The 24,201-nt window shown below is 41.5% G+C and overlaps 1 protein-coding gene and 1 long non-coding RNA gene across 12 annotated transcripts in view; one reads left to right on the top strand and one right to left on the bottom strand.

The window, feature by feature from the left end:
* EPB41L3 (erythrocyte membrane protein band 4.1 like 3) overlaps positions 1–24,201 on the bottom strand; it is a 239,969-nt gene that overhangs the window by 136,819 nt on the left and 78,949 nt on the right. Inside the window, exon 1 of one of the 11 annotated variants that reach the window (XM_055237659.2) lies at positions 17,059–17,629. The exons of 7 other annotated variants lie outside the window; for them this stretch is intronic. The gene's annotated coding sequence lies outside the window, so the exon portion shown is untranslated. Of the gene's footprint in view, positions 1–13,470; positions 13,579–17,058; positions 17,630–24,201 lie in introns of those variants that run through there. 3 more of the 11 variants (XM_055237828.2, XM_055237825.2, XM_063619327.1) reach the window with 3 other exon arrangements.
* Positions 1–24,201, top strand: part of LOC129460177 (uncharacterized) — a 255,643-nt gene that overhangs the window by 29,432 nt on the left and 202,010 nt on the right. The gene's annotated exons all lie outside the window — the stretch shown is intronic.

Raw genomic sequence — 24,201 nt, forward strand, 5'->3', positions numbered from 1 at the left:
TGAAGAGCTCAGAATTAAAAACCAACTTGCACTTTGATTTTCCCAGCACTGAATACAGACAGTGAAAATGAGAGGAGTACGAATTATTTTCCAAATTACAAGACAACAGAATATTCATTGGTTAAAAAAAAAAAAAAAAAAAAAAAAAAAAAACTGTTTACCTTAGACTGTGCTAAACTTGGAAGGGAACAAAGGGGCAGGCCAGACAGTACACCAGGGAAAGTATTACCAATGTGGAAGTGTTAACTCTTAAGGGGGAGAAATTATCCCGAAAAGCATAAAGAATCCCAAGTCCAAGTTAATTGAAAATGACCAAAACACAACCATCACCCTGAGCAGCATGACTCTCATTGCTCAGTGGGGTAAGGTCTTGGTCCAGCACACACTGATTCTCTTGTATCCCAAGAAGCTCCTGCAGGCAGTACAGGCAAGCTCTTTTCATCAGGGAGTCTCACATTTTGAAGTTATATTTATAATTTAAAGTTAAATCACTCTTAACAAAACCATACCTGCTAAATAAAATGTTAAAGACTGAGCTGGAATTTTCCCTCATAAATTCGTGGGATTTTTTTCACATTATATTTTAAACGACTCTTTCATTTGAGGATTTACTGAGCGCCTATGAAGTGCCGGCAAGTGTTCTAAAAGTTGGGTCTATGGCAGTGAACAAAATGGATAAAAATCCTGTTGCCATGAAGCTGATATTCTGGTTGAGGGAGAAACACGAAAACATAAAATGTGTAGTGATAGGAAGAAAAGTAACCAGGGAAGAGGAGCAGGTTTTGTAGGATGTTGTGGTGGCTGGGAAGAGGTCTGTGCAAGGCTACACTAAGCGGCAAAGGATGAAGAAAGGCATGGGAGCCAGCTGTGAAAACGCAGAGGAAGAATGTTCCAGGCTGAGGGCTCGGAAAGTCCAATGCCTCTGAGGGAGAAGGGAGAAGCATGACCCAGTTCAAGGTTCAGTGAGGAGGCCACAAACCTTGCATAAAGCGTCCAGTCTTCAACTAATAAGAAACATACCATAGAATACTACAGATACCAACATACACGGATCTCAATCTCACTGTTAGACAACAACAAACAAGCTACAGAAGGATATGCACAGTATACTATTTTAAAAAATATAAACATTAAAAACAATATCACGAATAATTTAGCAATGCTAGAAATAGTGATGTGGGAAGGAAGAAAGACACATATGGTTATGAGAAACACAAATCCAAAAGAGTGGCCTCTTCTAAGAGGGAGAGAGGTGCACATGCAGAGAATGCAGGGGATTTAGCAATTTAAGGTTGCTTTTATTTTATTTATTTGAGACAGGATCTTGCTCTGTCACCCAAGTGTGGAGTGCAGTGGTGCAATCATAGCTTACTGCAGCCTTGACTTCCCAGGCTCAAGCAATCCTCCCACCTCAGCCTCCCCAGTAGTAGCTGGAACTACAGGCACACACCATCATGCCTGGCTAATTTTTTTAAAAAAAATTTTGTAGAGATGGGGTCTCACTATTTTGCTCAAGCTGGTCTCAAACTCCTGAGCTCAAGTGATCCTCCTGCCTTGGCCCCGCAAAGTACTGGGATTACAGACCTTGAGCACCTGAGCCCAGCTGGGGTCACATTTTGTGCAGGCTGTGTATATAGGTCATCATCTTTTCAATTAACCCTTTTGTGTATCAGAAATATTTCACAATATTTTTGTAAAATAATTTTCAACCCCATTCCTGCATCCACTAGCTTCTTTTCTTTGTTTTTTTATTTTGAGACAGTCTCACTCTGTCACCCAGGCTGGAGTAGAATGGTGTGATCTCGGCCCACCGCAGCCTAGGCCTCCCAGGCTCCAGTGATTCCTGTGCCTCAGCCTCCCAAGTAGCTCGGATTACAGGTACCCACCATCACATCTGGCTAATTTTTGTATTTTTAGTAGAGATGGGGTTTCACCATGTTGGCCAGGCTGGTCTCAAACTCCTGACCTCAAGTGATCCACCCGCCTTGGCTTCCCAAAGTGCTGGGATTACAGGCATGAGCCACCATACCCGGCCCATCCTCTAGTTTCTTAACCACTGGGTTGAACTGAAGCTTACTGCTTACCTCTGAGTAATGGTCAAGACAGCCACACTATTTCTGCTCATCTGTGATCAAGAATATTCTACCACTGGTGGAATCATTTCCATGATCATGGGAAGAAAGAGAGCATATTAAGGGAATTAAACAGCTGTCATCACTGCCCTGGCATTGCTCCAAAATGACACATTAGAGCCTTTTATGATCTACAGAAAAGGGCTGCATAAAAGAAAATACTGCAAATCTATGTTTAGTGCTTTAAGCTGAGCTGCCTGTCACAATTTTAAAAACAGCCCCTTAGCTACATAGGAGGTAAACATTTCCAACGATGTCACCTTTGCCTCTCAATATACTTCTTTAAAAAATAAAACAGGGTGGATAAAAATTACATCAAATACATACATATATATATATATATATATCTTACCTCACCTACAGTGGCAAAGACATCTGTGCTTTGGTTTCTTCCTGAGCACCAGGTACCCCTGCTGTGTGCACTGCCATCCTCTCAGGCCTAGCCCACTGCAGCCTGGCTTCCACCCTCAGAACGCAGGGGGTTGAAGATGAAAGGCAAGCAAAGGTGAAAGAATCGGTGCACAAGCTTGGAAAACTGGTACTGCTTCTCCAAGCTCCTCATGGCGAACTCACCAACATCAGTGTGGCTAAGTGCAAAGGGAGCGTTGCAGCTCTCGTGTCATTTAAATGTTCAAGAACCCCAGTGAACACTACTTCTTTCTAAATCACATTTCCCCAGCTTCATAGACCTTTTCCTCTTCTACTTCTCCCTTGCAGATTCCCCTTACTCTTCCCTCTCTCTAGTAACCTCAGCTTCTATGGCTTTAATTACATTCCTATCTGGAGGATTCTGAGTCTTGATCTTTGAGCTGGACCTCTCTGGCTTGCTGGCTGATGCGTGAAAGCTACTAGACATGGTTTCTGAAATGTCCCACAGGAACTTCAGGACAAACTCCTGACGTGAACATGGCATCACCAACCCCACCATCAACTCATATGTGTGTGTGTGTGTGTGTGTGTGTGTGTGTGTATCTCAGGGAACAGCAAGTGGGGTCATTCCCCTCTCCCTCACCTCCCACCATACCCAACATGTCACTAAGTCTCAAAATTCTACCTCCTAAACATTTTTCAAAGTATTCATTTTTCTCCATCTCTTCTACCACTTCCTTAGTTCAGATCATTCTCAATTCTTCCCTGGACAGTAACATTAGTACCATTTATTGGGTACTTATGTACGAAGTACTTATATTTAGGGTTGCTGTATAGATTGATATATTGTGATATTAACTGTGACTTTTATAGAAAAAAAAGTGAAGTTTCTAAGTTTAAACATGTGTCCTATAAGCATAAAGCCAGACTGCTATGGTGCCAGAAACTGTTAAGGAGTTCACTGAGTCATTCATGTATTCCTTCAAAAAACACTCATTTTCACCATAATGATATATTGTCCTTCAAAAAAGGAAACTCCCTAGATTACTATAAAAGCCATATTAAAAGTACACCTGACGATGTCTTCCAACAAGGTAACACCCCTCACTGGCTCTGCCTCACCCTCAGGATGACATGGTTCACAGGGCCCTGAACTCTGACCCCAGCTGCCCCTAAGGCTCATCTCCCCCACTGCCCTCGGAGCCCATCTTACTGGTCAGCCACACGAATGTCTCCCTCTTTCCTCCTGGCCTCTGTACATGCTGGTCAGTCACCTCCAACACCCTCCTGTCCAGCCGACTCCAGACTCTATCCAGCTCTCCCCCTTCTCCACTGCATGGCTCCTGGTCATCTTCAGGTCTCAGGTTGGACACCACTCCCTCTCTGTCCAGAGCCACACACCCACAGCTGGTAGGTGAGCTTCCTTTGTGTGCCTTTCATGCCCCAATTCCCCTATCACAGCACTCGGGAGGCAACAATGAATTATGTCTGTGCTCAGGGTGATAGGAAGCCCCACGAGAATGGGCAGTGACATTCATTTTGCTGGGTGCCTGGGTAGTGCTGCAAATATGTATGTACTCAGGATATACTCCATTGTTAGGCAGATGGACGGAGGCACAGGCTGCAGAGCAGAGCATTAAGGAAATCAGACATTCCTTCCCCTGAATGCTTTCCAGCTCTACTCCCTGACAACACTGTTCATTATTTTCTTATGCATCTTACAGTTTGAAAAGTGCTTTCACGTCAATTACACCATTTGATCTTCACAATACTTCTGAAAAAAGAAGAGATGGCTGTTCTGCACATTTGTAGATGAGTGTATGTTTCTGAAAGGTTCAGTGATGTGTTTTAGTCAAGTCACAAATTCAAGCCTTTGGATGTGTTTCTCGTGTGTGACCGTGAGATACTTCAAAAGAAGAGGAGCTGTTACAGCCAAATTCTGGATTTTGGTTAGCCAGAATTGCAGTCAAAATTCAGAAAAGGGGCAGTTTAATACGGGTTAGGATCAGAGATAGATCCAGGTTTTTTAAGTGCCAAAGCTCTTGCAATTGGGAAACCTTCTTTAAGAAAAAAGACTATAGGTCGGGCAGAGTGGTTCATACCTGGGATCCCAGCATTTTGGGAGGACGAGGTGGGCAGATCACTTAAGGCCAGGAGTTCAAGACCAGCCTGGCCAACATGGTAAAACCCCATCTCTACTAATAATACAAAAATTAGCCAGGTGTGGTGGTGCATGCCTGTAATCCCAGCTACTCAAGAGGCTGAGGCACAAGAATCACTTGAACCTGGGAGGTAGAGGTTGCAGTGAGCCAAGATCATGCCGCCACTGCACTCCAGCCTGTACAACAGAACAAGACCCTGTCTCAAAAAAAAAAAAAAAAAAGGAAGAAAGAAAAAGATTATAAAAGTCAAACTTTGGTGCAAACTTTGGAACATGATTCTGTAAGGAAGAAGTCCTGAAGTTTCAGCTTCATTAGCTTGAGGTGAGTCCACATCTCAGTGGAGCAGTAGAAGAAACTGAGCTTACAAGAGAAAGAAGAGAATGTATTTTAAGTCAAAACACTATTACAAGGAAAGGCAAGGTACAAGAAAAAAGAGTGGTAAGAGTAAGAACTATCTGTTTAGCAGTTAACTAGGGCCTGCCATGTGTGAGGCACTGTACCAGGCTCAAAGACACAAAGATGATTAGACATGGTCCCTGCCTGGTTCCGCTTACAATCTAGAATTGACACCACACTTGCAGAGAAGGGGTGCAAACAAAAAGAAAGACTTGGTAAAATGTTAAACATCCCCTAAATGATAGTATCTATAGGAGCACTCCACACGCCAAGTCTCTGGGCTCTGATTCTGCTCAGTGTTCACTGCTATTTGAAATCTTGTTTACTACTCATCCCCTTGTTTAAAATACAGTTTCCAGGGGAGTAAAACCTGATTTGTTCACCACTGTAACCCCAGCACTGAGCACGGTGCCAGGTTCATAACAAGTATTCCATAAGTATTTGTGGAATAAACAAACAAACAGATAAAAGAACAGAGAAACGAACAAAACTTTACAAAGGCTCAAAGAGTCACATTTTGGCACATGACATCAGTCTCATCTTTTTACTTTCAGTGTGTATCTCAGTACTTTGATGAGTCTTTTAACTATCATTGGTGCCAAATGAGTATCCTGCCTGGACAAATCTTAATTTCAAAGACATGCGTCTGACAACCAAGCAGCTGAGAAGAAACACTGGCAATAAGCTTAAGGAGGAAACCAGGTCAAAAGATGGGTTGGTTTAATTTTGCTTGGTTCTTTATTCTGGGAGGTGCTTGAACTAGAATATTTGGAGAAGAGATCATTCAGAAGCCGGTCTGAGTAGAGAAGACCTGGATTCATCTTGGGGGTCAATAAAGCATTCACTGAGATAAGGCACCTAGGGGACTGTCCTTGATCTGAGCAGCACAAAGGCCCTTACACACTCTAATATGACCAAATAAAATGCTTTATAGTTCTAGTCAGGAGAAGACTCAGGCAAGGAGATCAAGTTGGAATCCAACTCTTAAATAAGAGCATGGAGAAATAACAGGTATGATGGTAAGTCAATAAAGCCAGTAAATGTTTTAGAGGAACATTTTACTGGACACTGAGTGGGCAAAAAAAAAAGAAATGAAATTTAATTTATTAATATATGTATATTCTACCCTTTGTCAAAGATCTTTTCACATGTTTTGTCTTAATGTGAAAACGCTCTTAGAGGTAACTCCAAAATCGCAATTTTTGATGACAACTGGGGAAGGTTCAATGAGGGGGAAAAAAGCCAACCCAGTGTCTGAAAATGGTTACATAATTTATCGGGCTTGCTGCCTCTTTGCACCAAGACACGGCCACACTGTCAGAAAAGCTTAAGACCTTGAGGCTGAATGGCAACCACACCTCCAAAGACTGAAGTTCCTTCTTAAATTTATCTTCGGAGTCTAAGAAACTGATGCAATTCAAACGTGATATACAGTGACTTTTGTTTTGTTGTCCCCCTATGTAGATTATGTGTGTGTGTGTGTCCTTCTCAGATATGAGCATAGGAAAAAATGCTAATAAATTATAATGTAGTCTGACCATTTACCATTGATATGAATGTCACTAAACATAGCAACATTTGTAAAGAAAGCTTTTAATCATCTCAAGTTTCACATATATACGTGCAGAACTTCATAATATCTTAAAAGTATCTGTAGGACCCACATAGCTCAGTATGATTTTGACCAGCAGGATCACATTTACTCATAGAAGCATCTCTTCTTCAAGGCCATTTTACTCTATTACCAATCACAAAGCAAGAAAATTAACCCCAACTGAAGACGTATTAAGAGCTACGTACTTTCACTTAGATTCTTACTCAACCATTCTGCTACATAATTATCATTATCCCTATTTAATAGATAAGAAAACTAACCTTTTATCCTACTTCCTTAACATTTTAAATTTTACATAATTTCCTAGGTCCACAGAAGTTACAAGTGACGGACCAGCCATAAAGAAACCCAAGGCCGGGCACCATGGCTCATGCCTGTAATCCCAGCACTTTGGGAGGCTGAGACGGGAGGATCACGAGGTCAGGAGATCAAGACCAGCCTGGCTAACACGGTGAAACCCCGTCTCCACTAAAAATACAAAAAAATTAGCCAGGCATGGTGGCGGGCACCTGTAGTCCCAGCTCCTTGGGAGGCTGAGGCAGGAGAATGGCATGAACCCAGGAGGCGGAGCTTGCAGTGAGCCGAGATTGCGCCACTGCACTCCAGCCTGGGCGACAGAGCAAGACTCCATCTCAAAAAAAAAAAAAAAAAAGAAACCCAAGCATTCTGAGTCCAAGGCCAGGTTTCTTTGCTCTATGCTAAACATTCTCTCCAACATTAGGACTATTTATTTATATTGTATCTTCTTTCCAGGTTAAATGCTTATTTGACAATAGTGAAGAAGCTGTAAAGTCATTAAGACAAAAGTCGTTAAGACAGTGTGTCTCCAAATGTGGTCCTGGGACCACCTGGGTCAGATTTCACCAAAGTACTTGTCAGGACATAAGGAGGTCTGGATCCAACTCCAAATCTATTAGATGATAATCCGAGGATTGGTCCCCCAAAATTCCTTTTTAACAAACTCATCAGGTAATCCTGTTGTATGTGAAAATTTGAAAACCACTGTGTCTCATTCTTTGCAAACCTCTACTGTTACCTGGAGTTTCATACTCAAAAATTTCTGCATTCTCATTGAGGGCCATCTTTTGGATTACGGGTTTTGTGGCGGAATGTCACAAAATTCTATACTCATCTTGAGGGTCATCTTTGGATCTTACAATTACTAACACGTGTCCCTAAAAACAAGCAAAGAGGACAACAGCATATACTACCGAAATGAGAAAACATGTACTATGTGTATACTCTCATTAGACTGGTTCTAGATGTCTTCAAACACAGATCTCATTTCAACCTGGAGGTAGGCAGCATCGTCATCTGTTCACTCTGGGGAACCTTGCCTAGAGAAATAGAGTACTCCCACAGTTACCTAGCTCAAGGTTAGCAGATGTTTCCATCTGTATCTTCTCTAGCTCTTCGTATTTTCTTTATTCTGCAACAAGGATTCCCCACCGCTGGGCCAAGGACGGTGGTGGTGAGTGGTGGGTGAGCAAAGCATTACCACCTGATCTCCACCTCCTGTTGGATCAGAAGTGGCATTTGATTCTCACAGGAGTGAGAATGTGAACTGCACACGTGAGGGATCTAGGTTGTGCATTCCTTCTGAGAATCTGATGATGTGAAGTGGAACAGTTTCTTCCTGAAACCATCCCCCACAATCCCCCTCCATGGAAAAATTGTCTTCCATGAAACCCCAACCTCTGTGCCAAGGACAGGGCCACATAGCAGGATGCAAGCAAAATGGAGGTCCTTGGTGCCAAAAAGGTTGGGGACCCCTGTTCTACAATATAACTCCCCCCAGTTATATTCACTCCCCCCAGTGAATTACTGCTCTCATTTCAAGAATTCAGAGGAAAACTTTTCCAGACTTCTTGAGCAGACAACCTAGTCAATCTCTATTTTCCAAGTCTTATACTTAGCCAGTAAGCATATTCCTTCTAAAGTTAGTAAAAGTTGTCACTGAATAGCACAAAATGGTATAAAACACACCAAAATTCATCAAGAGTAATTCTCTGTAATGAAACTACCCAAAACTCCCTATATCTCTGGGATGTTAGTAACTCTCGGTACAAATTACTTAGAAATATGCAACTGTCAGGGCCAGCCTGAGACCTCTAGATGCCCTGATGGCATCATCTCACAGAAGCCTGGGTGCACCATTCCAGCTAGCACCACCTTCAGAATCACAAAGCTATTCTCCTCAAATTGGTGAATGAAGACTGGATTCCAGGTAAATCCAAGATCAGTCAAAATCATGGGATTGTGAATAACATAACAGAGCAGCCCACATCCCTGGAGAAGTGGCATAAAATCTGTGAATGGAATATGACATTTATTACCATTCTATTGCTGAAGATGAAGGAAGGGTTGGGAACTCAGAGAGAGATCAAAGGAAGCTTAATATTTTCCATCTCAGGGAGCCCAGTGACCCCCTACACCTACTAAACTATCCCAGACCCTGGATGTTTTGACTCTGGAGAGTCTAGTCAGGTCCAGACTGCTGCATCTGCTGTCCCGAGAGGCACATGAGAGGATGATGGGCACCCAGGAACTCAGGTTAGGCTTTGCTGGGTGAGCTCGGCCCTCTATGAAGAGATGACATTAAAATCTGAATTTGAAAAAGTCAGGAAATATATGGTGAAAATTTGCTAGTTTTAGTTTGTTAGAACTCAGTATTCACATACAACGTTGAGATATACATAATAATAATCAGACATTTTAATTTTTTAAAATATCTTGTTTTACCACAAGCCTCCTGCTGTGTATATCAGAAGAGAGTCATGAACTGTGGGCAGCAAGTGGAGGGAGGCAGAGGGGCTGGATGACAAGGCTTCACATCAACACCATCATTAAGGTAATGATCCTTTACCAATATTGCACAAGACCAAAGGAAAATATTTATTTACCATTAAAAATAATGATGTGGGTATAGATTTGCATGCATGAAAAAGCTTCTCCGAGACATACTGTTACATTAAAAAAAAAAAAATTTGGCCGGGGTCGGTGGCTCACACCTGTAATCCCAGCACTTTGGGAGGCCGAGGCAGGCAGATCACTTGAGGTCAGGAGTTCGACACCAGCCTGGCCAACGTGGTGAAACCCCATTTCTACGAAAAATTAAAAAAAAAATAGCTGGGCAGGGTGGCGGGCACCTATAATCCCAGCTACTTGGGAGGCTGAGGCAGGAGAGTCGCTTGAACCTGGGAGGCTGACTTGAACCCGGGAGGCAGAGGTTGCTGTGAGCTGATATCGCGCCACTGCACTCCAGCCTGGGCAACAGAGTGAGACTCTGTTCTCAAAAAACGAACAAACAAAAAACGGTTACATAGAAGTATTTAAGACAGAAGTCTATTCATGTAAAATATTATGTAACCTATGTATGAGTCTGTATATGTACAAAATGATGCTACTGCTATTTACAAAGCACTTGTGATACACCAGATACTGTGTTCAGTGTTTGCATGTATTACATCATTTAATCTTCATATCCTTCAGATACAAGCATTATGCCCATTTTATAAATGAGCAAACAGGTTCTAGCCGTTAAAAGAACCATGTCACATACTTATTAAACAGCAAGGCCGACAGCCCAACCCAGGTGTGTCCTATTCCACTCTGATACGTAATACATTCAGAAAGGTAGATAATGAGATTTCTTTTTTTGGTTTTTCAGTATTGTTAGAATATATTTTAAAGTGAGAATGTATTATTTTTAATATCTCAAATAACTGAGATATATTCATTGAAAGGATAAGGAAAATCTTCCCATATTTCATATATCTCATTTTCCACCTTAAACAATCCAAAAGTAGTATTTAATCCTCAGTTAAATACTCCCACAAAAAGATGGAATGAATTGCCAAAATATCAATCATTGAGAGAAAAAAAACATCACATTCAATTTCTGCAAAATTTTGGATAACTCCATTAACTAAAGACCATCTGTCTCCAGATTCCTATTCTTCCAACTCATCCTACACTTATCACCAGAAAAAACATTCTTCTTACCTACTCAACCACTTTCAATAACTCCCTACTACCTAGCAAAGCCCAAAATATCCCTTAGTCTCATATCCAAAAATCTTCCACAATCAGGCCTCACACTCCCTCCTTAGATGCATCTCCCATCACTCCCCATCATACAGGCTATATTCCAGCTAAAGGCAGGTCTCTCGACTTCTGGAATGTCCTATCTGGAATGTCTTCTCAATGACTAATTGAGATTCTCTATCAAAATCCAGTCATCTTCCCAAGGCCAAAATGGAAAGTCAAAATGGGAAATGAAGAATTTTCAATACATTTTCCCTATAAAAGGATACACATATCCTTTTATAGGAAACAATCAATAATACATAGAAAAACAATCACTGATACACAGAATGGACAGTGTAAAATAAGCACTACATATTATAAAGTACATTTCAAAAAATTGCATAGCCAAATGGTAAACCATATTTCATAAGATTCATGACACTGATTGTAAGAGATAACATTATGTTGTATAGCACTCTGCCAATTAAGCTATGACTCACACATTTTTAGAAACTGGAATTTTCATTTTCTTCTTATCTAAAGAACTCAAATTGATTGAGTTATTCAATGCATAAAGAAAATATAAACAAAATAGACTGGCCAAGGTGTTCCCAAAAGTTCTTACATATTCAGAATCCAACTCTTCCAAATTGCACGTCAACTAAGAGTTACTGCTATCTATGCTTTTCCACACAATATCATCTTGGGTCACCACAAGCACTAGAAATGTATCACTTAAGAGTGCTCCATTACTGTCTCCAGGATTTTCTCCAATCCACTAACATCCAATGTCCAATTTTTGATGCATATTCACAATCAATGAATTAAGTTGCCAGCTTTTTCTCTGCCACATGGCTGAGAGCCATGTAAGATATATCCCAATTTCAGAGATGTTAAATGTGAAAAAATAACTTTCTTTTAGAAATGATGAAATTTGGGGCTTGAATCAAATACAAAGAAACTCGCTATTTGAGAATGTAAACACAGGCATGTACAAAAATGACCAAAGAAGAGAGAGCTAAAACAGAAAATAGTTTTCCTCTCTTTAGTTCAACGCTAGGAGATCAATATCACCTCTCAGCACTAATCCTTTTCAGCCTTTGTCACCCTCCCATTTGATCCCTCCCCTCTTCAGAGGACACCCTCCACACTGATGTCCTCCATGACACCAATTAGAGCTGGAAGGAAAGGAAACCGACACCCTGCAGTTCTTGCCTCAAAGAAACCATTCTTCTTTTCTCTTGGTACCTGCAGAATTCTCTTCCCTGATATGGCAAAACCTCTAGGATCTACCAATTTTGAGCTATAGACAGAGGTAACAACCTTGTTATGAAGAGGACCACGCCATTAAAAATAATGACTACATACATGAGTCTGGTAATTCTCATTTTTAAATAAAGCAGCAGTGCTTTTTAAGCCTTCTCCAAGATTTTTTTTTTTTTGGTAGTAAAGCTTAAGTTACAAATGGCCCCATTTTTTATATAGTTCCGTAAGTATTTACTGAATGCTTTAAATGTCTAGACCTCTACTTGGTTTGGGCAAGAAACCTCAGGAGAAATAACTCCCTATCCTCATCAAGCACCCACCCAATATAACTGGAGAGAAAAATATATACTCAAGGCAGGTTAAATATTGCATTTGTTTTCTAGGTCTAATAAAGACCTTTCTGCTTTCTCTCTCTGTTTTTGGTTTGTAAGGCAGGGTTATAAGAACAACGTATCAAAATGTCAGCAATCTAAAAATTAAGCTGTCAGCTTTTTCTCTGTACTGCAAATTACAAAAGAATTAGGGGTTTGGTGCTAATAGAAGCTTACCATTCCGAAGTATGCAATTTAACCAATCATCGCAAGGACTAAAAATGCAACACCAAAGACATTTCAACCAAGTAATCTGCAGTTCTGGCATCTAATTTCAACTTCTCTACTTGTGCCATTTTTCCCAATTTGTTTCTTCTTTATGCTTTGAAACCGTGCTCTGGAATTGCTACATAGTTAAGAAAGAACTGCCCAGAGCTCCTACATACATAATACACTCACATGAAAAATGTCAGTCATCTTAGCAAGGAGGTATGGAAAAGACAAGGAACATCTGCAGCCATTCTGTGGTTCTTCATTATTTTATGCTGATATTACTATAAATTCATAAAGGAAAACATGAAATGTACTTTAATGTTTCTGAATTTCAGTCTTATCATTTATTAACACTAATTTGGGTGAAATATGTCTCTGATCATCTCTGCACTAGAATTCTAAATTAGGATTAAAATGCTAAATTATAAAATAATTACTACATAAAACAAAAATGGAAATGGAAATCAATTACTCCAAATCACTGCAGATATCTTCTACACTTATGAAATACCTTTTTCCATTTTTTCCTATTGCCAACTGCAATCACATCACTTAAAAATAAATGAGAACATTGCCTACCCAATCAGTAAATTGCATCTTTAGAGAGACCACATACTTTTTTTAAAAGCCATTACTAATAACCTAAATCAAGAATTTAAAAAGAATGCTGTTTTAGTACAAAGAACAGTAAGAAATATGTTGACTTAATGTATAAATAAAAATATACTCATTTTTCTTGTTCTTTAATTTTGTAAATGGCCCTTCTAAAAAATTACAGTATTTTTCTCTACAAAAGGAATATTCAGTGCTTTCTACTATTTCACAAAAAAAAGCAAACGTCTCCTTCCTTACTCTTGGAGACACATTTTCCCATGCAGTCTACATTCATTTATACCTTCTAATTCTCCAAACAATACCTCGCAATGCAGTTCAACTTGAGAAAGGAGTCTCATTGATTGATGAGGCAAAGTTTTAAAGCCAGCAAGATGCTTCAGATGGTCTGGTTTTGCCTGCCCCACCCTTGTTTCCTTTGAGCCATAGTGATGTCACAACACCAGGCAGGACAATGACTTCACTGCTCCAGTCCTTGCTTCTGAGCACAGAATTCCTCACAGCCAAGGCAAATCAAATAACAGCAGAACCCTCCTGGGCTGAGTGCCTGATGAATTCCCAACAAATCAGCAGCTAGCTAGCCTTTTGAAAGAAATAGATGCAGCAATTGCATGATTAAGGATCTCTCTAAATGAAGTGGTGCTAAAGATAAATTTGATTCATAGGTTTCAATGGTGAGTCTATATTCCACGGAAAACTGATGGGGTACTTAGGGGAGACTATGGGAATTAAAGATGGCCAGGGTAGATTACTCAATAACCCTCTCTCGGCCGGGCGCAGTGGCTCATGCCTGTAATCCCAGCACTTTGGGAGGCCGAGGTGGGCAGATCAAGAGGTCAGGAGATTGAGACCATCCTGGCTAACACGGTGAAACCCCTTCTCTACCAAAAATACAAAAAAATTAACCAGGTGTGGTGGCGGCCGCCTGTAGTCCCAGCTACTGGGAGGCTGAGGCAGGTGAATGGCGTGAACCCGGGAGGCGGAGCTTGCAGTGAGCAGAGATCGCGCCACTGCACTCCAGCCTGGGGCGACAGAGCGAGACTCCGTCTCTAAACAAAAAAAAAACTAAAAACAAAAACAAAAAACAAACAAAAACTAGCCGGGTGTGGTGGTGGTCGCCTGTTATCCCAGCTACTCGGGAGGCTGAGGCAAAAGAATTGCTTGAACCCAGGAGTCAGAGGTTGCAGTGAGCGGAGACTGTGCTATTGCACTCCAGCCTAGGTGACACAGTAGGACTCCATCTCAAAAAAAAAAAAGTCTCTCTCTTCATTATATATAGTCAAATTCTCACAGAAAGGAAACATTTATTCTTCAGTCTACTCTTGGAGTTCTATTTTACTGGAGAGGACATGAATTCTAATTTGTGAATTTTAGGGAAAGCACTAACTTAAAAGATGAACGCACATCATACAACACGGAAGAAAATACTTTTACAGCAAGTTCCTGCCACACTTAATCTAATATACTATATAAGTCCAGAAAAGATTCACAAGATAACAGCAACACATCTCTCAATACATGGATAGTTGCCTCTCTTCTACCTAGGTGGCCCCTTAATGCATTTGACCAACCAGTTTTTAAAAAACAATTATAAATAAAATTGCATCGATCAAGTTTAAAAAAATCCTGATCTTTTATTTCAACACAAAGTTGGCCAAAGTCCAAGCACTGTACATGAATTGATAAAAAATTGCTTTTAACCTAAATCGCATTCATGCAGAAGAAATGTCTTAAAAATTAAATGTAAATATTTCACTGAGACACTGACATTTGACCTATAGCTCCTGCATCCTTCACCTAAAAGGGGTTTACAAATTAAACTGACTACTCTTCTTGTTATGGATGAATTATTCACAAAACATGTTCTGTTTTGAAAAACTTATTTTGGCTAAAGTGTATTAACTAAATAAACTTGATGCAGTAAGTTGTGCGTCTGATATTTGCTTTTCTAAACCACCAGAAAACCATAATGCAAATGAGACAGTATTAAGCATTCAGCTATCAATGCCTTGCAAATTAACAAATTGAAGTCACGCTTCTCCAATTTAGTATTTATTCCCTCTCACATTAATTTTGTTACTCCAACTAAAGTTTTTAAAGTTTGATACGAAAATTAACATGCATTTTTTAAACACTGACTCTGAGCCAAGACAGAAATCACCTCTCAGTCCCCAGAGTTCACTGGAGCTTGATGTGCTGCTCTCTTTTCTTAATAGGGCTTTTCTGCTTAATTTGCTGTAATTGGGACTACGTCCATGGCTCACAGACATAAGTGGAATTTTATCATTTTTGTTTCCTTGAGACTTTAAAAATCAAGGTAAATTTCAAGAACAATGTTTTTAAGCACTTGGTATGACGCTTCCTGTACTATAGAAGTTAATGCTACCAAGAGAAACTCCAGCACACCTGGCCACCTCAGAGAGCCTAAAATTCTCACTGCGCCCCACTCCCCACCCCGCTTCAACAAAAAGGACAGGCAGGATATCTGCAAAAGCAATTCCGCAAGACTAATGTAAAAAAGCTGAAACAACTTAAACACGCAATGGAAGCACTGCATTAGCAGGACTGCCCGGCCCTCTCAGGACCTCCCAGCCCAACCTCCAAGAGTAATTAATACCACATGTTTCCTTTATCATTCTATTTGTTCTGTTCCGCAACAATCTCTACCAACTTTAACCCTGGACTGCAACTAAAGGAAAAACCCTAGGAAACTTCAGATCCGTAATATAAAAAGAAAATTGAAAAGAATACTCTCATTGCAAGGGACCACAGTTACAATTTACTAGGTAACCACACCCACCGCATTGCAGAAGCCATGAACTTGGCGGGCGTGGGGGGGAAGGGGAAGAAGTCGGGCGAGATTAGAGGGGAAACCCGAAAAAGCAAGCCCCTGCGGCAGCAGCCAGGAAACACCCGCCAGGAACTGGCTGAGACCCCAACTCCAGCGGTCCGAAGCCCTAGCCTCCCCACCCCCACCGCTGCAGAGCCGCCTTCGCAGATACCTCCCGAAGAGAATCGCGGCCCCGAGGGCGCCAGGTGAGTCGCGCCGCCCCGAGCCCCCTGGCCACGGCAGGCCGACCCAGGCGCCCCCGGCCCGCCCGTGCTCCCGCGCCCGGGTGCCAGAGGCGAGGGTCCCCGGCAGGTGCCCACGCCCAGGGCAACCCCGTTTGGACGCTCCCTCCTCCTCCCCCACCGGCCGGGGGCCGCTGCCCCAGTTCGGGGAAGGAGGCAAGTTATATAAAAGCGGCCGGCCCCCCTGCCCAGCGGGGATGCTTTGTGCAGAGCGCACCTTATCGGCCCCGCGCTGCGCCCGCCCGCCCGCGCCTGCACCCGGGACGAGCCCGTTACCGCCGCGCGCTGAGCGCAGGGCCCCTCCCGCCGCCCGCCAGCCGCCACCCGCCCGGGCGGCGCCGCAGTGTCGCCCCCTGTCCCCCGCACCTCCCCGGGGGAGGGGCCGGCCCGCGCTCGCCCCCAGCCCGAGGGGCAACTTAAAACATGGCGCCCCGGGCGGGGGATTTGCGAAAATTGGCGGAGAAGGGACGCGGGGACCGAGTCGCCCCCTCGGCCAGGGATCCCAGGGAGGCCCCCAGGCCGGAGGCCGGGGCTCAGGCTCTGCGCGCCGGCCCAGCCACTGCTGCAGCGCGGCGGGCGGAGCGGGCGGGGGGCGCGGCGCGCAGGCTCGGCCCGCTGGGGGTCCCGGCGAGCGGGAGGGCGGTTAGGGACCCCGGCCGCGCCGGGCGCGGGGCTCCGGATTCGGGAGACCGCGCGGCACCGGAGCCACGCGTCAGCCCCACAGTCCCGCGCGCCTCGCCCCAGGCCTCGGGCTCTTCCTCCGCACCGTGTAAAGCCGAGACCCCCTCGCAGTCCCCCACTCCGAGAGGCGGAAAAGTTACCTGGGATCAGCAGGGAGCCCGGGCGCGCCGCGGCGTGGGGACTAGCCTCGGGCGCGCGTCCTCGGCGGCGGTGCGCAGGAGACTCGGGCGTGGGGAGGAAGCCGCAGCCCAGGGCTGCTCGCCGCGGTTCCCCCCGCCCCCTGTTGCAGGAGACACCGAGGCTCCGCGGAACTGCGGCGGGGGCCCACGCCCAGAGACCGTGCGAGGAAAGCCAACCTCGTCCTGCCTGCCCTCCCAGCCGCGGGGGAGGGGGCCACCGCAGTACTTCAGGACAGTTAGATGGGCACAGCCTCCTCAGTCCTGGCGCAGGGTCAGGCTCCGCGGACGACGCCTGGAGACAGCTGCCAATGCCAATAGCTTTAGCCCTTTATTCCCACTTAGATGATGGCCTGGCCTCTCCAGACCCCTCTCCCCTCCCAGACATCCCCTGTGAGAAAGGAGGGAGGGGGTGTTCCTGACCTTCAGGTGAGTTATTTATTGGCTAGGGACTGCAGTATTTTTTTTTTTTTTCTTTTTGGAAAGAAAATAAAATCAAGTTGGTGGTGTCAAGTCATGTTAATAGAGAAGATCTGAATTAATGCTTGATAAGAGAAGTCGCCCATTTTTCAGCAACTCAGCTACTCTGTCCTCCCCAGTCTATAAAGCTTTCCACCGAAATTTACCCTGATTTTAAAGAGCGGACGGGGCTCACTGATTTGTAAGTGAAAGAAGTAACTCCGGGTCATCTCACAATATCTTAAGATCTAACAGACTAACCAAGATATTTAAGAAATATTTTTATGGGCACAAAAAAAATAGAGTGAATAAGACATAGTATTTGATGCACAACAGGGTGACTATAGTCAAAATAATTTGATTGTACATTTTTAAATAAAGTATAATTGAATTGTAACACCAATGATAATGCTTGAAGGATGGATTTCCTGTTTTCCATGATGTGATTATTACAGATTGCATGCCTGTATCAAAACATCTCATGTACCCCACAAATATATATACATACTATGTACCCACAAAAATTAAAAATAAAATATTAAATATTTTCTAATTTTTAAAATAAATTGTATGTATATTTAAGGCATACAACATAAGATACATATATAGTAAAATGGTTATTATAGTGGAACAAATAAGCATATCTATCATCTCACATAGTTATGCATTTCCCCCAACACCCCTCTACTTGTGGCAAGAGTAGCTATAATGTAGTCATTTAGCAAAATCCTGAATACAAGACACTTCTTAGCTGTAGTCCTCGTGTTGTACATCAGATCCTTTTCATGTACATTATTAATTTTTTTAAAATAGAGCCTTCTCCAAATCATCCGGTTGCCCCTCCAGGAGCTCAGGGACTCATTAAAAGAGGGGAAAAAATGGATTCACAAAGACAAGATACAGAACACTGCCTCTGGGAAAGATTAGTGGGCCTAATCTGTCAGTGAGGCCTGGAGAGGTGGGGAGACTTGGCGCAGGTTTCTAGAACAGGGAAAACTTTAGTAGGAAAGGAGGATGGTATTTGATTTCCTTGGCTGGAGTGGAAGGGTTTTTTCATGTTGAAGAGGGAGAAGGTTGGAAAATTATAGTTACTATGTTGCTATGGAGTTTATGGGACTATATTCTATAGATGTGTAGCTTTGGGAAATTTTGAGCAAGAAAGTGTGACTTAAGTAATGCTTTAGGAAAACTAATCTTATGGCTCTGCAAAGACTAGAACAGATGGGCAAATACCAGGTTGGTGATGAGAGGAGACTATGGTATTAAGACAGTTACCAGAGGTAATGAGGGCCTGAATTGTCTTTCAGGTGACAGATAAAGGTGACAGTTCCAATAGTGGATGTTTGGGAATTAACTGCATTTCTTGTCAGGGAAGTGTTGCATATGAGTATTAGAGATATATATGCACATATCACATACGCACCTCTATGACTCTGTGTGTGTGTGTGTGTGTGTGTAGCATATAAGGTCTGAATGAAGAAAGAATTTATTTTCCTTTTTTGCATGTACACTAAAGCACTCCATTGAAAGTGGACTTGAATAAATTGTATTGTTTACAATAAACATTCATTTGGCATTATCATTCAAGACAGATGGCTCCATATTTTCATTCATTTTATTGCAGTATTTTTGCTATTTTTTAAAATTGAAAGCAAACTTTTTCTTATGACTCATGAATCAATCTTTGTGGTGATGAAAATCAGCAATACTGTCTGAATGGCAATTTTCTTGGGAGAAAAATGTTAGATAACTAAGTATTTTTTTAATTAGAAATACCTATATAGGCCAGGCACAGTGGCTCATGCCTGTAATCCCAGCACTTTGGGAGGCCAAGGCGGGTGGATCACGAGGTCAGGAGTTCAAGACCAGCCTGGCCAAGATGGTGAAACCCCGTCTCTACTAAAAACACAAAAATTAGCTGGGCATAGTGGTGGGTGCCTGTAATCCCAGCTACTCAGGAGGCTGAGGCAGAGAATTGCTTGAACCTGAGAGGTGGAGGTTGCAGTGAGCCGAGATCTCACCACTGCACTCTAGCCTAGGCAACAGAGGGAGACTCCATCTCAAAAAACTACAACAAACAAACAAACAAACAAACAAAACCCTATCTAATTATGGTAATATTCCATGAATTAAAAATTTGGAGTAAAAACCATACTGCTGCATAGTTTGATAGGAAATCTTGGAAGCAATTACTTTGGAATCCTCTGGATTTAACCAAGGCTCTCCTCTATTATTTTTTTCCCCCTAGCACAGACAGGGAGAAAAAGAAACGTCACGTTCATGAGTGGTGCATAGCTGCATAGCTCCCTCAGCAACTTGCCTGCATCTTGGTAATAGTGATCTCTTCATTCTTTCTTGTGAATCCCATGCAGGATCCTCTCTTAGTCCTCTCTGTCTCCCCACAGTGCCTCACTGGGCACATTGCAAGCCAAGCACTTCACATTTTTGCTAAATGAATAAATGGACATTGAATAATGAACTAAGCTGTCACTTTTCTTCAGGGATTCAGCTTCCTCATGTATAAAATTAGGGACTGATTCTAAAATTCTGTATGGTTCAATAATATTAGGGATCTATAAAACTAAAAGATGTATCACCTCTTACTACTTACTGAGTAAAAGCAATGATGAAAACCCTACTATTTAGCTCTCATCAGGAAATAATGAGCTCTTCCACATAGAAAGGAGAAGGAACATAAAGTAGAAAGCAAGGTGAAGATACAATTACGATTGAATTTGCTTGCTTTCTTAGAATACTAACTTCTCTCCTTTTCCCTCTCACTACCAAAAATAAAGCCACTATAGCCCCAGAGAATTCTTTATTCTTGTCAGTGTAACCCCCCTTGTGGTGCTGTTTCAATAAGTTATGGAAAAGTATTTCTTGGGTCCAGTAAATGCCGTTTACACAGTCCTAGAATTAGTGCCAATTTTGCATGAGAACTCAGTTCTTCAGATTCTTAATTTACTATGTCCACACAGTGCTAAAAGGAGTGTTATGCAAATACTGAAACAATCCGTGGAAAGTCAGGAAAGATTCCATGACTCTAGCCTAGGTCTTAGGATGCCCATTCTGGTCTCCACTACCTTAACTTGGGCTTCCTCTATGCTAATCTTATTTATGGACTTCCTGAAATTATATAAGTTCTATCACTGAAGGTCACCAGCTATCAAGAATTCTAGCCACGGTGCAGAGAAAAGGGTGCAGCTTACTTCAGGTAAGATGTGTGTGTAAATTCATCCCAAGCTGAAGAGATTGGATCCCCCATGAACCTCTGTTCCACCACAAATGTCAATAGAGTACTGACTCCTTGAGTGAATGAGTAACTGGTATTCTGCTACCTGAACAGCAATGATAACTCCAACCTGATAGCCAAGACAAAGACAGAATTTGCAGTTGTATTGACAGCCATGTTGTCAGCCTTATGGATGAGACTCCAGAAAGAAATAGTAGAGAATCAGTCTGGTTAAACTTATCTGAACTTTGGTCTCAAACATGAAAATTGAAGGAATATTGACGCTTGAGCAAACCCTACAAATGCCACCCTAATAGACATTCACACTCATTTGGCCTCATTTATTCAACCTGATCTGCTGCCTTAGTGAAATGTTAACAACACTGGCAATAACTAGTTGAGGCTTATTTTATGCTCAGAATAATGTCAGGCACCTGAATTGCATATCAAGTTCTTGAAGTCAGGATATAAAGTCTTCAGCCACAGTGTTACTGGGGACCATAAATAAGAGAAATACAGGGATGAATGCATAATTCAAAAGCAACAAGCTTATTCTTCTGAAATAAAAATTCATTGAAGAGTTTCTAGGTTCTAAGAATAGCTTTAAGTTTACAGCTCATTAAGGCTTCCAGATGCTCTCTTCATATTGAGTTTGTATACCCTATTTCAGGGGTCTGTCTACATGCAAGGCACAGATGCAAAATGAAATAAAGTATTGATAAGTATAAATGTAGCAGAAAACGTATGAAAATGTGTACATGAGATGGAGCAAGTTCAGGCATGCTAACACCATTTAAAATAATTCCTATTCATCAGAATTCCATATTTGCCTTTTTTCTCTTTGTATTCTTATATAAAGAATAGCCTTAAAGGTGGACCAGCACATAGTATGTAAGTTTTATTGTATTAAAACATATCCTTATTGATTTTTTTACTTTCTCCATTTCTAGTAAATTTTAGAAATAAGTCTCAGCACTTTTAAACGGAATAATTTTAATGATAAAATTGTAAGGGTTATTCTAGTGATCAATTCTTCATTAAATGTAAATGCTCAATTATTCTATTCTTCCCAAGTAAAAATAAAAATCCACTGAGAATGTTTTCTATTTAAGGATTTTATTATAAATATGGAATGGTAAAATATGAATGCTAAAATATAAAGAATGGAAGTTGTTAATCTGTAATATTAAATTCAACTTTCAACCACATGATCACTATTGAATTATGTGCTAAGACACTTAACATTTTAATCACTTTTCCCCCAAAAGACAAATGCCAGCAAGCCTCTCCATCCCCTGTAAAGCTGCAAGTAATCCTAATCAGCTATTATGTTTCACCCCAGAAGCTATCAACAAAAATTAACTGAGGAAGAAATAATAGATAGTAAGACACATTCAGAAGTCGGGCTTATTAACTTGTTAATGCTATCTCCTCTTTAGGCAAATGTGTGATGGTTAACTTTATAAACTAATAAACATACAGCAATAACTACTCGAAGGAAAAAACATTACCTTTGTTTCTTAATTTAATTCCTGTTTTCCAGCATGTTTTTTTTCCCCCTTTCCAACTGTCTCACTGGCTTGCAGATTTCAGCAGTGAGGGTACAACTTGAAAATGTCATTCCACTGTAGTCCACAGCTTCCAGAATGCTCTGGGAATCACTGAGAACATCATCTAGAATATCTTTGTCCCTTAAAATAAATTTGTTTAATAGGTCAAAGCCATTTGAAAGAAAGCCTTGGCTACTAACACTCTCCTATGCAAGATGTTTATTAGGGATTTGTCTGATATCCAAGGCTGACTCATTTGTAAATGATACAAATCTGAGGATACCAGAGTTTCTCAAACTGGCTTATTTGTGAACAGTTTTCTAAGTTTTACGTTTCTGTGTCAATAAAAATCTTAAAAAGAATAAAACTACCAGATGCACACCATTGATATCAGAATCATTCAAAGTACTTGTGAATAATGCAAATTTTGGGGTCCAGCCTTAAGTAAGTGAGTCAGAAGCTCTGGGGTGGGGTCCAGGGAGCAGCCATTTTTAACAAGTTCCCCAGGTGATTATAAATCACACTAAATCTTGAGAACTATTGATCTAGGCGACCAGTCCCTACCAAAAATCCCACAGGTGACAAAGTGCATTCAGATAGATGTTTCATAGAAGTTGGAACAGAAAGCGGGTGGAAAAACAGCCCACTCAGACATATAAGAGAGCTGAACTGAAGATATCTACACTACACGATTCACAGTTTGCAGGAGTTATTGCTTGGATCCTGTGATTGCATGCATCAGTCTGTAGCAGCAGTTCATTAGCAGTAAGTATAGTAATAAATAACAATGAAGGATTGTCCTGTTCCCAATTCCAGCAATAATTGGATTAGATGCCTATTTATTAAAGATTGCAGTAACACTGCAACTCTGACCTTAATTTCCAAGTTTTTACAAAGTTGCCAAGGGATGTCTCATTAAAATGGGAAATTGAGGACTAATTGCTGGCAGTTTTAGTTAAGTTTGAGATCTATCTTAAACCCTGCAAATAGAGAATTTCAATACATTTTGGTATACCATACTTAGGCAAATAAGCATTCCCTGCGCTGCTTAGTAAAACTTAGTGAACCAAATTAAATAAGGAAATTGACCAGAGGCTCCATCTTTCTAAAGCACAACATGAGGAAATTTTTTTTCAGAAAAACAATATTGTTTTAAATTAGTGTGTTGTTAATTTTAGTGTTCAGGCCTTGCATTTCTCCTATCAATTTATTAAGGTTATTTTGGTTTTATACTTGATGAGCCCTATAAACTTAAATCTGGTTTTACATCCATACATGTTTAGAAATATTTTCTTTCATTAAAGTATGAGATTTCAGCTCAATAAAAGAAGACCATCATTCTAATACGGGCCAGGCTGTTTTATAAGCAGTGAGTTTCCAGTTAGAATGTTTAAGGAGATACCAGATGACATCTGTCAGTAATGCCCCAGAAGGCTTCTTCTATCGGGAGGGCACTTGGGCAAAATCAGTGATAAAGTCCTGTCCAACTGGGAGATGAAATTGTGTTCCAAATGTTTGCCACTCAGGAACCAGGGCTTGCCTACCCTGTTTGAGGTAGCAACTCAAGCACTGACTTCATGAAGGAACATTCACGTACGTATGTACGTGGTCTTTGAATCCCCAACAACTTCTCAATTATAGGTTGAGATTAATTTGTCACTGGTTCCATGCTTTTTCTCCATAAATCTCATGACAGTTTTCACCACCTCTTCCCCTCCCACATCTTCTCAGATCCATCAACTCTAATCTGCTTAGATTTATTCAAGTCCTCAACCTCTCTAATCAAACCTTTTTTTACCTCTGAGCCAAGCTTTGGTGAATTAACATAAGTAGCTGGGCATGATATTGTTTTTGGAGTCAAGGTAT

The sequence above is a fragment of the Symphalangus syndactylus genome, chromosome 1 (assembly GCF_028878055.3).
Source record: "Symphalangus syndactylus isolate Jambi chromosome 1, NHGRI_mSymSyn1-v2.1_pri, whole genome shotgun sequence".
Taxonomy (NCBI): domain Eukaryota; kingdom Metazoa; phylum Chordata; class Mammalia; order Primates; family Hylobatidae; genus Symphalangus; species Symphalangus syndactylus.